The sequence below is a fragment of the Petromyzon marinus genome, chromosome 55 (genome assembly GCF_048934315.1).
Source record: "Petromyzon marinus isolate PM22_M1 ecotype Great Lakes invasive population chromosome 55, UKy_Petmar_22M1.pri1.0, whole genome shotgun sequence".
NCBI lineage: Eukaryota > Metazoa > Chordata > Hyperoartia > Petromyzontiformes > Petromyzontidae > Petromyzon > Petromyzon marinus.
Window position 1 is genome coordinate 8,192,853 of NC_133721.1, and position 19,126 is coordinate 8,211,978.

The window sequence follows — 19,126 nt, forward strand, 5'->3', positions numbered from 1 at the left end:
AGAGTTATTGCTTCCTGCCATTGAACGTCGGTAGTCTGTGTCTCTCCTACTACCTATACAGGCATCAGCATCATCCAGTATCTATCCACACCGTATTGGTGAGCATAGGTTTCAGAATGTGTGAAGCATAGGCGTTGGAGCATGGCACACAGTACAACGTAGGGTGCGAAAGAAGTTTAGCATACATACAACAATGGATTTAGCTGCACGGCTCTCTGCTGCAACAACGTAGGTCCACAACAGCCTGTTTTTGGAGGGTAGTTGCCCGACCGTGCACTATCCGGTCGTACACCTGCTTAGCTTCTCAGACTTGATGAGATTGGGCGCATTACAAGTTATTTGGTCAACAGCTAATTTAACCGGATACTGCTGGACAAGCATTGGGCAAGAGCGAACTGCTTTGATGCCCCTGGATTGCAGAAGCCAGGCTCCAAAATGTTGTAAGTTAGGGCCTTTGCAATGCTACCTGCTCCAGCCTTTAGGTCGAGGTACACTCCTCTCCCTGTCGGTAGAGGGGCCTCCCCTAAGAGGAAGCGCTGGAGATTCCCGAACGAGAGTGATGTTGGCCTACTTTTCCAGGTCTTTGGTAGAGGTGGGAGTAAGTGCCCACACTTGTACCCCACCACATCGCGGACATGCTGTCCGACTCGCTTGTGGCGTGGTCTTATCCATTTGCACGTCTGTGAAAAATAACTTCATTTGCTCATCAGAGTATTACAGTCGAATTAAATATACTGACGGTGCGTCAACTGCCACGCTGGGAGAACGAATCGAGGTGGCGACCTCCTGTCTCGTCCAAGTTGCTCACCATTATACCGCGGCCAGCATCCTCCCAGCGTTTTAACGTGGGTTTGTATTATTATTATGATGTGTTTCGCCCAGTGCGCTTTCATGTTGATATGCAGGGTCACCAGCGCACAGCGCTCGCTGCGGGCGGAGGCTCGATCACGAGAGTCTAAATAGAGAATAATTGAAAGCGTACTGCTTCGTAGTGCCGAGGCCAAAATAATTCCCGGTAATGGCACAGGTAAATTAGCGGGGAGCTGCATGTGCTGGAGAGAATGCGCTATGTGATTTGTCACAAGCAGCCACAGCGTTGCTTTGGATTAGACAGGCATGGCCCGAAGGCTTGCGGAGCTAACGTCGGTGCTAAGCATGTGATGATGCACCAATTCGTCAATTAAAACGGATTTCTGAGCTTATAACGCGTGCATCTAATTGCGCGTGCAAGAGTCGATTACATACAATTCGTAGAGAGTGATGCATGAATGGTATGCTAATGTTGCATTTAGGTTAATAGAGTGAACAAAGCAGTATAAATTAGGAGGTAAAAAATAAGCGACAATGAGAGCTACGTGGCGGCAACGAGAGAGCGTTTCATTTTTGAAACGCATCGTGACAATTGATCGAATCGTAAAAGGTGGTTTGGTGGTATGTTAATCATTTTATTACTCGGAGGTATTTCCAGGCAGCAATAGGTAAAGGTGCGGCCCTGCAATATCCTTTCTCCTGCCACCGCTGGTGGGAGGACATCCACTAGAGGGAGCTCAACATAGAGGCGCTTTGGCCTACTCCTTCCATGCTGGCTAAATATCTTGTAAGAGGTGAGAGTACTCACACTTTACCCCACCGCACGCGACCTATCGGTCGACAAACCGTGGTGATAGACCCATTCATATTACCGCTGGGTGGACAGAGGCGGCTAACGGGGATTAATCAACTTGCAGCATTGTTTCAAATGCCGCGCGAGATATTAACTCCCTCGCCCGGTATGCAGGAGGTCGTGGGTTCAGACCCGACCCTGACACCTGTATATTTTTCTCCGGGTCCTCCGGTTTTTCCCCTCCACATTCAGAATCACATGCGTTGTAGTGTTTTTGGCAGATACAAATTTTACGCGTGATGAGCCACTTAAATTGAGCGGCCGTTTGTGGTCTGGTTGCTTCTAAAAAAGAGCTGTATAGCTCAGTGGGCCTTACCTGGAAAATATACACGTATATTTAATATTTTCATTTATAGACTAGATTTAACTAGCTCCTTGTGTATTTCAACGCGAGCGTTCCGACCATTACACCACAACAGCCTCCTCTGACAGCATTATAATTCATATAAATAACATTTTGAGCAATGTGTTAATGAATCTACTTTGTTACGTTTGGTGATTTTAAACTCACGATCAAAGGTGCCAACTTAAAAAAAAGTAAAAATAAAATATACTTGTGAAATGACAGTGAAAAATAGTGCAATTACGATGCTCGAATGAAGTGCATTGCCATTTAAATATGATGAATTGGTTATAGATTTGGGTCCATGCGTTCCGCAGACGTGCATGAATAATTGAATAAAAATGTACGAAGAAAATCCTACAAATCTATGGCATTTATACATATATATCCGCAATGACATGAGGGCCATTCAAATACGGCTCTCATGCCCGTGTGCATTGAAATTACTCGATTTTTTCAATCGCCAAAACATTGGGACACGTCAGAAGCAACTTCAATTCCCGCGCTGAGGATGATTATTTTTTTGTTTTGATTTAAAGCTTTCGTGACTGATGTTATGGTCGAAACGTCGTGAGAATTTGTATTGTTTTATATATTTTTATTATTTTAATGTTACCCTTCAACGTGACTTCACCGAAAGAGTTAAGAATATGTTGTTGTTGTAAACTGCTGCCCTATCTAGAGATTCCTCCCTTGACATTCAAACGTCTGCGTAGTGATGAGAAAGCGGCAGCCCTGCAATTGCTTGATCGTGCCACTGTTGGCCTCCACTTGAGGGAGCACAAAATGAACCCCCAAACCCCCCCCCCCCCCCCCACGGCAGCCTATAACAACACGGCTATGCACGATTGTGACCCAAACGCAGCATTATCCGCGCTCAAAAATGCCGCTTAGCTTCCCAGATTCTGATGAGGTAGCGCACATCACAAGTGATTTGGTTTTAAGCTCGTTGTTTGTTGAACGTATTTCGCACCGTACGTAGCCAACCGTGCTAATCGTAGGTTGATATTGAACAGGACATTGCTGGAAGAGCACACGTGTCGTTGGAAAGTGATTCCCCTTGGGTTGCAGAACCCAGGCGTCTGACTGTGCGCAAGCCTCGAGATAAAGGCGAAGCCCCGCAATTGCTTAGTTGTGTCACTGCTGGTGGTATGGGGGGAGGGGGGGGTGCATCCCGTGACATTCAGTAAATCATTAATGGAAAGTAGCTTTTGAAAGAGGGATTTCTCCACACCAAGATAATACAGCGTGGTCAGAGCCTCATCTTCTTTGCTTCGAGCAGGGATGGTCTCAGTTTGTGGACTCCCCGCCCCCCCCCCCCCCACCGTGGAAACAAATTCGAAGCCGAGCCAATCACGACAGTCTGCGTCTGATAGCTCAGAGTGTGTGCGCGCGAAAGTCTTGGTAATGATAATGTTGAAAATAAGAGAGACAGAGCGAAAAAAAATCCCGTGGTCTTTTTGGGGGCAATTTGAATGCATGTTTATTATTAGCGTACAAAGAGGCAATTACCTGTATCCTGCTGCACAGTTTCTGTTTGTTCCCTGCCTGGTGATAGGTGACACACGAGCTGCTGCTTATTCCTATTTGCGATTTTTTTTTCTATATATATAGAGCGACGACACAATCGTGCGCCGTACACATGCGGATTAAAACACCGCTCGCTTTGTATGAGGTCGGGCAAAAAACGCAAAAAGCACAATCACCGTGGGTCATCGGCAATCAGCGCACAGAGCCCGCGTGTTAATGACTAACAACCACTTACAGGGGCGCCTGCGGCTCGTGCGGGAAATGTGTCACGAAGAGGATCTGCCGATGTTGTTGTCGGTGGTGGCCGTGGTCGTGCGAGTAACCGAGCCAAGACGCCGTTTGCGGCGTGAGTCACCGTTCACGAGCCACGCGGTCGCGCGCGCGCGTGCGCGCATGGACGGTCGACGCACGTGGAAGAGAGTCGTGAGTCAAAATGTAAAAAGGCGATAAAACGCCGCCAACCCCCGCCAAAAGAAAGACGCAGATCCCCCCGTATAGCCTCTACAGATTGTTGGGGGAAGTGCTGTTAGCGAGTCGCACCTATGAAGGCCGGCACGGTACACGAGGGGGTGGGTGGGCAACACCACGCCCAACCGCCTTTGTCTCCCCATGGCGATGCTTTTTGTTGTTGTTACACCGCACCAGGTACTCATTTGAGGCTGAGTCGACCTAGGGGCAGAGGCCCAGGACCGCTTCAGATAATCGTCACTGGTGTTGATCCGCGGAGCGGGAATTAAACTCGAGTCGTCTGGCACGTAGCGCGGCGCGCTAACCGCTCCGCCACCGCTCCGCCACCGCCTCCTCGCAGTACGACACGAGGCTAGCGATGAACGACACTGCAGGCAAACCGATATTGGGGCACTTTGCATTGTTCCCCGCCCCACCCATCGTTACGTCCCTGGAAAATTGCATTTGAAAAGATGGCACGGAGGCCTCGGTGGGCCCCGATGGCTGTTTGTGATTTATATATCAGGCGGAGAGACATCACCCCCCCCCCCCCACCCATCGTTCACCCGAACTATACCATCGCCGATATCACAAAATTGTACCCCCCCCCCGCCCCGTCTAAAAAACAAGAGTCCCCTTTACGACCACCCCTGTTAACGACTAATCGCTAAACGACGGGTCTGCATAGAGCCCAATGTGTTGTGTATAATGGAGTGTATAGTAGTGTAACGTATAGTAGTGTAGTGTATAGTATTGTAGTGTATAGTGGTGTAGTGTATGGTAGTGTAGTGTATAATAGTGTTTCGTAGTGTAGTGTATAGTGTCGCATAAGTAGTGTAGTGTATAATGTAGTGTATGGTGTATAATAGTGTAGTGTATAGTAGTGTATCATAATGTAGTGTATAGTGTAGCATAAGTAGTGTAGTGTATAGTCGTGTATAGTGTAATGCATGGTGTATAATAGTGTAGTGTATAGTAGTGTATCATGATGTAGTGTATAGTGTAGTGTATAGTAGTGTATCATAATGTAGTGTAGAGTGTGGTGTATAACGACTAATCGCTTAACGACGTGCCTCCATAGAGCCCAATGTGTTCGCTTACCGACATTACCCTGTTAATGACGGGCTGCCGTAGGTACTGTAAGTAAAAAAATCATTAATGCATTGATTAACGATGTTTCTTTTAATAGTATGTGTTTATAATGTTATAATAGTGTTGTTAGTATAATGTTGTTAGTATTATAAAGTACGTTTTTCGGGGGTGATAAATGGTAACTTGCAATGCTATCGGAACGAATTAAGCCTTTAAAATGTATTTCGTGGAACCAATCACCGGCGTTAATAGGAGGGGTTCTAGTGTATTACGCAAGCTCTTGAAAGCATAACTTTGATTTAATAACTTAATGTTGTTTTTGTTCATGATAATTTCAGTCCAGCTTGAAAAAGCACAGAGCTGTTGGTCTTAATGGTTTATAATTAGGGCCACGTAAAATGACCAATCTCTTAAGCCTAACAGTCTGGTATTTGCCGGGTCCAATGGTTTTGAATTTAACGCTGGTGCTGCAAAATCATTTCATTCGTAAGAGGGCTTGCCAATAATCTCCGTGAATATGGAAACTACTACGAGGTGTTTGTCAATTTGCAATGTTGGTGTTTTATACCGATGGATTTCCATTCTAGCAGTGGTGGTCAAGAAGATAATGCTTATGATGATTATTTATAACTTCAAAAAAAACAACCTACATTTTTTTTAAAGACAGAATAGACCTGATTAAATTTTAAACGTCTTCAGAACCTATGAATCGTGATAACTTACAACGAAAAAAAATCCAACCTATGAAAATTTAAATAAAAAACAAAATGTACCTCATTATATGTTTTAAATGTGTTAAAAAATATCATTTACGATAACTTACAACAACAACAATGCAACCTATAAAAAATGTAATGAATAAAAAAAAATGACCGAATTGTTGACTTAAAATTTCTTCAAAAAATAACGGATTACCGTTGGTACGGGTATTTTAATACACACAATGGGCAGGAAGGACAAGATCAAAGGGCTCCAATAATGCGCATGCATAATGTACGTTGGCTCATTAATCCCCCCCCCCTCCCCTACTTTGCGCAACAGCGCAGAAGTGTGATCACCACATCTACGCCTCTATATAAGGAACGAAACAGGTGGATTTCTCCACAAATCTGGCTGTTGCCTGATGAAGCTAGTTGTAATTAATGGCGAAACGTCGTACTCAGATTGTAAATGTTGTGGCTTGGCTCTCCAACACACCGGTTAGTGCTGTACTAGTGATGAATTGGCCACGTTCTGTTCACGTGACAACCCTTACTAGTTGGCTGTGTCGGGTGGTGGCGGGTTTTAACGACACGTTTATATATTTATGCGATCTAACCCAAAAAAAAACCTCTATTATGAATAAAATGTATAACATACAAGCACAAAAAAATGCAACCTAGAAAATGTAATTTGAGACGAAATGGACCGAATTATATAAATACACATACTTTAGATTTCTTTTTTTTTAAATATATGAGCACTCTGGTAAAATTTCGATTTAAAGCTTTCGTGACTGCAGGGATTCATCTTCTTTGTTCTTTCGGTAAAGTCACGTAGAATGGAAATAAAATAATAATAAAACATAATAAAATAAAATTCTCACGACGTTTCGGCCACAACACAAGTAGCCTTCTTCAGGTTAAGGAACAGAACTGACGGGACGACAGTGCTTCAATGAACACCGCTAAGCTTTGGCAGCGTCTTTTTAGCTGGGTGGGAGGAGCAGAGCGCCTGAGAGTCTCGGCATCTCTTTAGAAAGGTGAGAGACTCGATTAGCTGAGCCTTCTTGTCCCGGAGTTTGTTGAAGGATCTCAGGGTTATGTGGAATCCCTCCCCGTAGAGGCGGTTAAATTTCGATTTAAAGCTTTCGTGACTGCAGGGATTCATCTTCTTGGTTCTTTCGGTAAAGTCACGTAGAATGGAAATCAAATAACAACATGAAACATAATGAAATAAAATTTTCACGACGTAAAGTTAAAGGTGCAGCCCTGAAATGACCGGTTCACGCCACTGCCAGTGGAAAGGGTCACTACCAGGGGGTGCTGTCGAGCCCCACCCCCCACGCGCCCCTTAGCGGGTCGTCTAACCTATGACCTCCAGTGCGCTCACCGTTAACGCCACGGAAGTCCGCCTGGACGGTTATGAAACAACATTACAGATGAAAACACATTCGGTGCAGGTTTCAGGCTCTGAAAGCGAGTGCTGACCATGAATGATGAGATTAAAATTGTGAGAAAAGGAGAGATGGTAATTTAAATATTTGAAGTGTAATCGCTCATTGTATGCAAATCGCATGCTGCATTTTAATCAGCCGACTATAACTGCCCGGTGCTTGCTTATCTCCGCTACCTTACTCCCAAACTCCCTCTCCCAGCCTATTTCACTACATCTCTAAATCTTCCCCCGCTATCTCTGTGTTCCGTGCACACTCTTTCCACCCTTGTCGCAGTCACTGCCTCTCTTTGAAAAAAAAAAACCCAATGCATACGGCGATTTCTCTCTGCATGTTCGCATCCGTCTCTGTTCCTGTGCGTCTTCATCCGTCTGCCTCTCATCTCTCTCTCCCTCCGCATCTCAACCGTTCCCAACTCCCTTCCCCGACACACAAAAGACAAAGATCCCCGTATAGCTCCAACACACTGTAGGGGCAAGTGCTGTTAGCGAGCACCTATGAAGGCACGGTCGCCATTGTCTACCACAGTGGCGATGTTTTACACACAGCACCAGGTACTCATTTGAGGCTGAGTCGACCTAGAGGAAGCCCACGACCGGTTCAGATAATTGTCACTGGTGTTGGACCGTGAGCGGGAATCGAACCCGGGATCGCGGGGGTGCGAGCGCTGCGCAGCGCTAACCGCTGCGCCACCGCTCCACCGACACACGCACACACACACACCGCAATGCACGTACAGACGCACTCTCATTTGTATTAATGCTGCCGCTCGGCCCCCCTCAATAGAACGCCGCCCCACATCTCGCTCGTTCCCACGCGCGCCCGTCCCTGCGCCGACACCAACACACGCACACACACACAAAAACAACGCCGAAGTCCCTCCTACAACAACACTCGTGGGTCGCCGTTACCCAGCCACCGCGCTCACTGGATGGGACGTTTTGCGTGCGTGTGCGTGCGCGTGTGTTGTTGTTCTTCCGTTCTTGCGCCTGTATCGTACATGCTTATTGAATGTTCGATACAGCTGTTAGACAAATACACTGCCGGATGTGAGTGAGACCCCCCCCCCCACCCCTCCCGTTCCCGCCTCGTACCGTGCATGGTCGAAAGCCACGCTGCAGGTTAGTCCTGGGTTGGTGAAGGTGTAGCATAGGAGTAGAGTACAACCATTGGTGTATGCTGCGCTGCCCCCTTCATGTCCACCACACAGACCTGATGTGCGTGGCGTTTGCCCAACCAATATTTGTTTTCTTCCAGGCTCAACTTTGCTTAGCTTCCAAGATGTGACGTGGTCAAGGGCATTCCCAATGATTTGGTGAAAATAGTTTTTGACTGTGTGTTTAGTTTGTTGTCCTTCCTCCGCACCTCCGATTAGCACGGTGTGTCTACGTAACTACGTTTTTACATGAACTCCTTTTAAAATAATACGTTGATATATTTGTTACAGAAGCAACGTTTACTTGCCTGTCACTACACAGTGGTGGGCGTTATATATTAGCACGATGATCACTGTCAACATTAATTGATAGCAAAACTCAAAGTGATTTGTTTATGTAAAAAAAAAACTGCATAGAAGGACACTCATCCATTATTCATAACCCCTAGCTAATGGTGTCCATTTTAATTTCTTATAGTGTGGTCAAGTATACCCATAGCAAAACCACATGTTGGTTTAAATAAGGAGTCTCAGGGACCCTTAGCAAGGAGTTCGTAGGAGCCCTTAACCAAATCATCTGTGTGCGCCTGATTTCATCCGATTTTGGAAGCTCAGCAGGATTTTGAGCCTTCTTATGGGAACACACGGGTGTCTATTTCGCCCTAAAGACAGTTGTAATAGGCGTTGTGGCCGACAGAGGGCAGCACCAGACCTTGCACTGACCATGTATGTACGTTGACCTTCTTTCGCACCGTACGTAGCCAACCGTGGTAATCGGAGGTGCGGGGGATGGACAACAAAACTAAACCCAAAAAGCAGTTCTAGATAAATGAGTTTTCAACCCAGCGTGGTGAAGTATGGTCACAAAATCCCCTGCGGCCCACACGGCATCAGGAGGCCCTTGCGCTCTGGAGTGAGTTGACAACGCGCGACATCACGGACTGTCCGCGCGAAGCAGACACTTCGGGGGAATGTGAATCAGGCAGAGGACAGTCGCCGAAGCCAACCTCACAAAAAGTCGTCCTCCCCGAAGAGAATCACTCATCGCGAGGCGTGCGATGCGCTGCACGTGTGTACGCGTTTTTGGGGAGCGATAGTGTAGAGGTTAGCGCGCTGCGCCATGAACCTGGCGACCTGGGTTCGATTCCCGCTCACGGCCAACACCAGTGACGATTATCTGAGCCAGTCCCGGGCCTCCCCTAGGTCGACTCAGCCTCAAATGAGCACCTGGTGCGGTGTGTAAACATTGCCACTAGGGAGACAAAGGCGGTCGGGCGTGGTGCTGGCCACCCACCCCCTGGTGTACCGTTACTGGCCTTTATAGGTGCTTGCTAACAGCACTTGCCCCTACAGTCTGTTAAGGCTATATGGGGGATCTTAGTCTTGTGCGCGCATGCACGCATGCATGCGCCACGGTACTTTGGGACTACCGTTTCGAAGAGACGCTCTTGATTCGAAAAAAAGGTTAATGCGCAGCTCTGCAATGCCTTTCTCACACCACTGCCAGCAGAAGGTTTACAGAGCCCCTCTTAGAGGAGATTTTGGGCCGAACTCTCGTACGCTGGCCAAATGACCTCACCGCACGCGACCCAACCGAACTGTGGAGTGCCCCATCGAAACTGCCGGGTGGACCAGAGGCAGACGAGATATATTTCAGAAACTTTCCCCCTTTTGTTTCAACCGCCACAATCGGGAGATCAAATAAAATCCATCGACGACCGAATTGCAAGTTCAGCGTGCTAACCGTCACACCGCTGAGTCACACGTCCCACTCTTTGTAAAATTAAACGGATAATGTTGACTGTGCACCGCGGGTGTCACAGACGCAGCACGCTCCATCAGAACACCCCCTCCGCCCTTCCCCGCTGATGCCGAGCTGCCTGTACGCTCTGGCATGCAGCCACGGGCGCATAAGGGATACGCGCATCAGGTAAAAAATTGGTCTTCGCAAGCGATTGGAACAAAATAACCCACGCGTTTCTCGACAATGAATAAGCCAGGCGCCATCTCCGCGCGTCGGAAAGAGTTCGTATCAACAAACACCCACGTCACTCTCTTGTCTCCAAGGCCGCCCACCACCAAAGCACACTCACACACACACCAATATCCTCAACCCCCACCACCACCATACTTTAGTAATGCGAGGCCACACGTCCTTAGCTCCGCTTTAGAATTTAAGGCATCACGGCATCCTCCCGCAGCACACCGCCTCCCACCCGCCTCCCACCATCACAGCCCTGTCTCCAACCCTCTCGCTGTGTCAAAGCCTGCAAACAGCGGGGTTGGGGAGCTAGCAGCTAACGCCACCCTTAATGTCAATTGATTCCCATTCGATGCGCCCTGCTTCTCCTCCCTTTCCCGTACGTTGCATTACCACGGGACGTTCTAACACCTCAACAAAACAAGAAAACAAAACCGGGTGCGGAATAACAAACAAAAACAATTCCATATCCTTGGTTCTTTCGGTAAAGTCAAGTAGATAGAAAATAAAATAAATACATTAAAATTTGAAAATAAAATCAAAACACCACGACGTTTTGATCGCAACACAAGCGATAGAAACGTCATGTTTTTTTTAGTTTTTTTTATTTTCTCTCTACGTGACTTTGCCGAAAGAACCAAGCATATGAATTCCTGCAATCACGAAAGTTTTAAGTAAAAAAAAACACGTCCCACGGTGTAATTTGGCCTCACGGCTCGCGGCGAGAGAGAGAACGACGCTTACGGACGGCCGTGCGAGCTGACTGCTTGCTCTTGTTGTTGTTGTTGTTCCGTTTAGTTCTAGATTTAGAATGTTGTCCTTCGCCCCCCCTCGCCCACGCCTCCCATTAGCACGGTTGGCTATACGCACGGTGCGAAAGAAGTTCAACGTGCATGCATACAGAGTGGCGCGTACCGGGACTTGACTTCGCTTGGCTTGTGGGACGTTGCACGAAGCCATAAAGACCCACAGGAAAAGAAAAAAAAACAACAACATACAGGCACACGCCGATGTATAAATATTGTGCTACGTGACACGTAAATACTTGCATTCCCTCTTCTGTAATAATCGCTCTTTAACCTTCATGAATCATATTATTCCCCCCCCCCCTCCTCCTCCCCATACTCAATTCATTTTACGTGAACGGATTTGCTTTGTTTGTTAAGCCTGCATACAAGTGTACAACGTAGTGCATTAGTGCAATTGAAAAAAATCACGAGCCCCTTTCTCCCCCCCCCCCCCCCCACCGGTTAGCGACTTGTTAATTCCGTAATTATTTCTCAATGCAAACCTACTCACGCATATGTCCGCACTACAACGCAAATGACTCTGTGCATGAAAAAATAATGATAAAAAAAATCATCTCGGCGTGGTGAGCTATTTCCGTCAGCCTTTGGCCAAAATGCAGCCAAGCAATATTGGTCATGCATGAAATACTGCATTATACATGTGCTGTGAACATATGTAAGGTCCTGGGAAAAGCTCATATTCCTGTTATACGATCTTCTGCAAAGTGTAATCCATGCATGGCAATAGGCAATATACAATAGGAGGACCAACCATCCGTCTAACAACGAAAGAAAAACCTGCCTGGCATAATCCTTCACACGAGATGTCAAGATTTATATTTCTGTTTTGCATACATGATTATGTATGCATGCATGTATCGCTCGGTGGGAGAGGAAAATAATGTCAAAACCGACCATACATAAATCGCAGAAGCCTTTTTATACAGACTCTATCTTCACACTGTGGAATTTATGTGTCACGTACAATAATGTACAAAAACAATTGGCAAGCTCTTATTTATTTATCCATACACTTATTTAGTTATTTAGCTTTGCTCTCTATTGCTGCTGTTGCTGCTGCCGATGAGAGCGGCTCTGGAATTCAGCACGATGACATTTTATGGCCGGGACAATGATCTATCGCCATTGCCGGGGGATTAGAACGACAATGATGTTGATGATGATGATGCCGACGATGACAATGCAACTCAAAGCAAAGATTTAAAAGCATTGGGTAACCTGTGATAGGCAACGCTGCCTTGCTGTACAAAAAAAAACGGCAACACTATTACAAAAAAAAAAACACCACGACGATGATAATGATGATCACCATTATTACCATCATGAGCAACAACGGCAGCACCTACAAAGGACAACAGCAACATTGCTCCCGGATGGCACGTGAATAGGAATGGCGATTCGTTCGGGCATAATCAATCACGCCGGCGATAAAGACTCCGTGCGTGAACACGCGACTGGGCGAGGAGCAATGATGAATTCAGTGGAAGGTGGCTGTTTGACCTCGCTGAACGCATGGGTGCATCTGGCCCAGCGAAGCTGTAGCTGACCCATATGGCTATTCAGCACCGTATCTGTCCAGGTCATTTGTTTTTGCATGGTGCGGACTGTGGTGGTGCTGAAGGGAGGCATGTGGTACTGAAGTCACCTGTAGATCACCGCAGCACAGGGGTCAGGTGTGTGTATGGAGCTGTAGTGTAGTGATTATCACACTTGTTAAATGGGGTTCGATACCTGGCCACAGCTAACATCAGTGGTGAGCTGGTGTTGGACCTCATAACTGGGTTGGCGAATGCTTAAATGGCTATCTGGCACAGTGCGTTAAACGTCAACACTGGAGGAGCAAAGGCACCCAGGTGTGCGGTTTTGGTCCATACCACCCTGTCATGCATGCACCGTGCAAGCTTTCATAGGCGCTCACGAAACAGCCCTCAGTCGTCTGTTTTAGGCTTACTATTGGGCATCTCTGTAGTTTTGTGAGTGCCCTTTTCAAGGTCAGTCTATATTCATGGCCAGAGTAACTGCCACACACTGGCCCCGCGCACATTAGGAGAATGCACAAAAATGAAAGCCAATTGAACAAGAGTTCCCCGCGTGATTCCCATAAATTTCCAAAGAAAAAAAAATTCGACTCCGTTTTGTGCCGAGGGTCCTACAGTGGCACGCTTTTGTGAAAATGACAAGTGTAGGAATGCCTCCCACCCCCTCCTTTGTAGGATATGATGACAAAAACCCACGCTGGTCGTTTTAATGAGCGGTCCTGCTATGCGGTCAAAGCATTGAGAAAGTGACTGGAGCAAAACATGACTCACTCCCCCAGTGGGAAAAAAAACCGTGACTCTCAATGGATTTGAAATCTATACAATTTTTTTTTAAAGAAATGTGAATCTTCATATACGTTTGGGTTGGTCCAACCCTAACGCCAACCCCTACGAAAGCTATGACATTAACACCCGCGTCACCCCTTTCACTTAATTGCTACTCCCTAACACTACCCTTAATAGAACCTACCTCTGACATTAATTGTAGCCCATATCCATAACTCTAACCATCGTAACTTCAGTAATGATCACCATCAAACCCTTACCAGTATAGCACTATCCTTCACACTAACCCTATCCATAACCTATATCTCTAACACTACCTGACAATATTAATCTGAACCATAATCCCCTTCCTATAACCTTAATACCACACGATCCTTAACACTAACCCTACGAATAACATCCATCCCCACTCGAATCTTTAACGCTATCCTTAACGCTAACCCCGTCAATACCATTGTCATTAGCCACTCACACTTCCTCTAATGATTACCGGTGAACAGACACTGCTAGCCTTATCTTTCACACGCATCATATCCCGTCGTGTGGTGGAATCCACTGATTGATTCGTTTTTTTTTTTAAGGATAGCGGTTACGTTACGTGACATGACATCGCTCCCAAACGCATTCGAGACTCGAGCGCTCGCGCAGAATCAAAGCCAGCCCTCGACTCCCAACGCACGGCTCCATCTCGTAGCTCTACTCCTGTGCATGCGCATAGCTTGCATGCATGGGGGAGCGGTGGCGCAGTGGTTTTGCGCCCTGCGCTACAAACCGATCGACCCTAGCGCTGGCCAAATGACAACCATCGTGCGTCGCGCGGGCCTTGATAGGTGCTCGGCAACAGCGTGTTGGCCAAACAGTCTGTGAAATTCTACACGGGGGGGGGGGGGGGGGTGGGGGGGGGTGAATCTTTGTCTTTACGTGACAACTTGAGTTCAATTACCGGCCACGGCTGACATCAGCGGCGAGTGATATCTGACGAGGTCGTGGGCCAGCTCCTAGATCAACTCAGCCTTAAATGAATACCGAGGGCGGTGTTGCAAACATCGCTGTTGGGGAGACAAAGGCTGCCGGGCGTGATTCTGACCACAGTGGGTTAAAGGCTATGCGGGGGCATGATTCACTCACTGCGCTATGATCCCAGCCACCTGGATTCGATTCTAAGATGCGTAGACATCGTCGGTGACGAGTGGTAATTTGGTCTTGACCGTGTATCCTCTAAGTCGACTTAGCGTTAAAAGCTCACAATCGACAGAAGGGGAGGCGAATGTGGTTTGCATAGCATGAGCGCTTCTTGGCACCACCACGAGTCCGTGATCGTGTGCTGTGCCAGCCTTTAATAGGTGCTCGCTAACAACACTTCCTCCCCCCCACCCAGCCACCAAACAAGCCAACAGTAAGATTGAACCGGGGGAGATGTTCGTCTCTGTCTAGCGCTGCTGTGTGATGAGTACTCTACTGATTTTGTGTTGTTGTTCCCCCTCCCCCGAAGGAAATGCAGCGGCGGAGAGATGGAGCTGAGACAATTGGCCTCTTGTGCAATCGTTTGCGTCACACGCAACAAAAGTCAAATCAATAACGGCAATGACGGCGGTGGCGACGGTCTTTGAGAGGGCTCTATCCAGCGGTGGATTGATCGTGGCACCAGCTGTTGTTGCTAATATTCTTGGTGGTGGTGGTGGTGATGATGCGTGGCTTGGTTGTATAGCCGAGGCACGGTGGGAAATCCGCGCACTTATATTCAAAATAAGCGACGTGGTCGAGACTAATGTTAGGAGATGCGCTCGTTGATAAGCGACAACGGTACAGGCTCCCCTCGCCCTTCATCCGCACAACGCTTGTTAGCGAGTGCCCACTGAGGTCGTCTCGACCGGTGCATGAAGATTATGGCGTGGCCATAAATAACCAACTCACGCCCAGCCGTGTTTGTCTCCCCGCTGCTGATGGCGAATTTACCACTGACTGCCGTGATCATTTGAGTCACGACTTGACCGAGGCGATACTTAAGCGAGGTTCAGATTGCAATCGGCCCATGGTGGTGATGATGAAAGTACTGCTGTTAATTACATTGACATTATTAGTGCTGCCACTGATGTTGTTGCTAATTGTGATACTATTGATGCTGCTAATGCTGCTGATTGTGCTGCTGCTGTGCTGATAACAATAACGCTGCTGCTGCTGAGAGTGTTGCTGCTTTGGCTACTGCTGCTGATGATGATGATGACAATATTAATGCTGCTATCGTTGCTGCTGCCGATGATTATGATCACCATGGAATTAAAACGTCGCGGTCAGTCCAATGCCATTGTCGCATGCATTGCTATCGCAACTTAAGCGAAACTCGAATATCCGAATAACACCGCTGACACTACACGCAAACCTACATTGTCAGACACAAGCGGATATACACACACAGACGCGACAACGACAATACCGCACGTCCAGGTACAAACACGAGCACAGGTAAACGGCGAGTGGCAATACTGTTGCACGAGCTGGTGCGCTGCGATGCAATCGTACACACCTCGTTGGTTAAGTGCGGGAAGCTCCCAGCAGCCTTGCCGAACGCTGCTCCTTTTCGTTTGGTGCGGGACGAGGGCTGCGCGAATTTTTTTTTGGTTTATTTTCCCGTCCTTTGAATTAAAAAAAAAACAAAAATCTCAAAGCCACGAAGACGACGACGACGACGAGTCCGTTCTTCGGCACGGATGATTAGAAGGAAGGAAGAAAAAAAAACAACCCAAAGACGGAGGGTATCGTTCTTCGGAAGAGGCCCTGGAGAAGTGTCGAGCTTGATTCGCGGATAAGTGTCGTGCAAGCGCAGGAACCGCCGTGCGCGCTGGAGGACTGGTCTACACGCGCAGCGCGCGATTGTCCGCTAACGGTATTCCAACGGATGTTAAAGGGAAAGCCAGCCCCGCCAACCAATATTCGTTGTCTAACACTTGCGGGAAGATAGCGTGGAGAAAAATAAATAAAGCCAAAGAGCAAATGTAAGTAGGAATTTATGTTTTTTTTTAAAAGCAAGTTCAGGTTGTTGTTGTAAATATGTTATTTCTTTACACTTATATTACAAGATGTAATGAATGCAGACAGCAAACATACGTACCGTCTATCGGTACACACGTAAAAAAAAAATCACAGTGAGAACAGAGGCTATAACACTCGCATCGCTATGCAGATTCGCGGACCTAGGACATCGCAAATTCTATTACAACAAACGCGGGAGAGAGAGTTTAAATGAGCGTCCATTGTGAGCGTTGCCCGAGCGCACTACGAGAGAAAGGCGTTACTGTCGGCCGAGTCGCGATGCCTGGCCCACTCAGCTTAGTTTGTGAATCGAGTATGAACGTGAGCTGAATACGTATTATGGTAACTGTTGGCTCTCTCTCCCTCTCTCCGTTCTCTCCTCTCTCTCTCCCCGTTGCCTCCAACCCTCCCCACAACCAACCACCCACCCACCCACCAACCCTTTCTTTCTCCCTGCCTTGCCTCTTCCTTATCCGAAGGGATGTCGCGACACGAGATGGGGAAACCCGATTCGAGAATGTCTGAAGGGTAATGAACAACAATTACAAAATTACGTTCTGTTCTATAATACACCGTTCACCGATCGTCGTCGTCGTCGTCGGCAGCGGCAGCATTAAAGGCAATTGTCTTTGTGAAGCGACTGACATGGGCGAAGATCACAAATTAGGCTGGCCACCCTATACCTAAACTGCCACCTCGCCACACGTTAAGCGGGTCCCCTTTTAATTTGGCAATTATTTCAGTGGCTTGTAATGCGGGCGCGCACCACGTGAGCTCCTCCGAGCGCTTCCAGTCGTCTCCATGCGATGGCGTACAGAGCGCGTGGTAGCGATACGCACGGAGGATGGGTGAGAAGAATGTGGGATCCTAGCGCCTGTGAGATCCACGCAAGCCTGAGAGTACGTACTCTATCATCATCATCATCATCATAGTCCACGCTCAATCCGCTGCTAGATGAAGGCTTCCGCAAGCCGCCGCCGTCTCTCAGCATAAATGTATTAATCCAACGTTCGTGCCTGTGCACACGAGCTGATCTCATTGCTCCGTCTCCCGTCGGCGGGCGGTCCCTTTCTGTCGCCTGTTCCCGTTACGCATTCTGTCTGCGCTGCATTAGCTATCATGGGGAGGGTCAGAACATCGAAGGGATGGCGACACGTCTATCCAGCAGTGGATTGATCGTGGCTGCTGTTGATGATGAAGAGTCCATTACAGCGATTACCTTTCCAGGCATTGCAATGGCTTGTTTGTTTCGTATTCCCCATCCAGAAGGTGCCTTATATATCTGAACGTTCCCAGCCCTCATTTCCTCCACCCTCTTCAAATGTTGCCCTTTGTGCTGTACCGCACGTTAGTCTGTCCGTTAGAGAGAGAAAAAAAACCCAACAACGAACCACATTTCGTTTGCAAGCTATCCGTCGACCGTGAGCAGGCGTTCATTACACGCGCTCTGCGGCGAGTTAGATGCGCTCTGCCCTTACCGGTGCTCGATGGTACAACGGCGGCGGTGTGGGCGGTGAGCGGATGGCTCCGTCGTCAAAGTTGCCACGGGCTTCGAGAGCGGCTCAACAGAACGCCACGGCCAACGTTGCGGTCGTCTCAGTAGATCCCGTCAAGTGGTGCGCGCTCCGTCAGTAAAGCCTTCCGAAGATTACCAAAAAAAATAACTCAACGATAATTAATGGCTTAGTTTATTTACGTATATATTATGCATCGAAGGGGTCAACAAAAAAAGAGTCACCTATTTTTCAGGTCGATAATTAAGTAGAACTTCTATATTGACCGGCAATTATTTATGCATATATCTACTATTGCCAATGTTTTTTTGGAATAAGCACGAACAAACAACAAATGGCGTGACATTGTGCTGCATTGCATAAGCCATGCGAGTAAGAGAAGATAAAATAATCCTACTTATGCCCGTATTGGCTCCGAATATTCCACGGACCCAGGACTATATATGAAGAAGAAAAAAAAGATTCGTCCTGCGCTTCAGACTGCGAGCGCTTTCGAACCCGACACCGCTCGCTAATCGCAAGACCACCACATCGCAACAACAACAAAATCTAATTCGACATACGCCCTATAAGCCACTCATGATGACGGTAATCATGCTGCTGTCGCATAACTGCACACATTCATCGCATCGTTCGACTGCTGTTGCTACTGTGTCTTTTATTCTCGCTGTTGCTATTGCAGGTTGTTTGCTGTTGTATGTAGATTGCCTCTATTTTCGGTTGTGTGGAATACAATCTCCCCCCCCCCCCACACACACACCTTTTTCTCTGTAGCAACTGCACAGGAGCTGGGTTGCGTTGTGAGTGAGCCGCTGTGTGTGTGTGTGTGCTGTCTGTGGGCTGCGCGGAGCTCGCCTCGGATGAACGTCCTTGCGTCACACCGCACCGCAAAAAACTCCAACAAACTCACGGAATAAAACCATCATCATCGTCATCGTCGTCATCATACCATCTAACCATCTACTGGAACAAAGCGGAAGGGGTAAAAACCCCCACGTGTATCTCAAGGACATGAAATACGAAGTTAAAATCGCATGCAGCTTGCGGCAGCAGACCAATATTTGCATGGATTGATTTAGGAA

At 47.6% G+C, this 19,126-nt stretch overlaps 1 protein-coding gene across 2 annotated transcripts in view; it reads right to left on the reverse strand.

Annotated features, from left to right (window-relative positions):
- LOC116954499 (SLIT and NTRK-like protein 2) overlaps nucleotides 1–18,875 on the reverse strand; it is a 34,243-nt gene extending 15,368 nt beyond the window's left edge. The window contains exons 1-2 of one of the 2 annotated variants that reach the window (XM_076052317.1): nucleotides 18,805–18,875; nucleotides 18,009–18,168 (exon numbers count right to left, since the gene is read on the reverse strand). The gene's annotated coding sequence lies outside the window, so the exon portion shown is untranslated. Of the gene's footprint in view, nucleotides 1–16,024; nucleotides 17,710–18,008; nucleotides 18,169–18,804 lie in introns of those variants that run through there. The other variant, XM_076052316.1, reaches the window with a different exon arrangement.
- Between the last annotated feature and the right edge of the window lie 251 nt (nucleotides 18,876–19,126).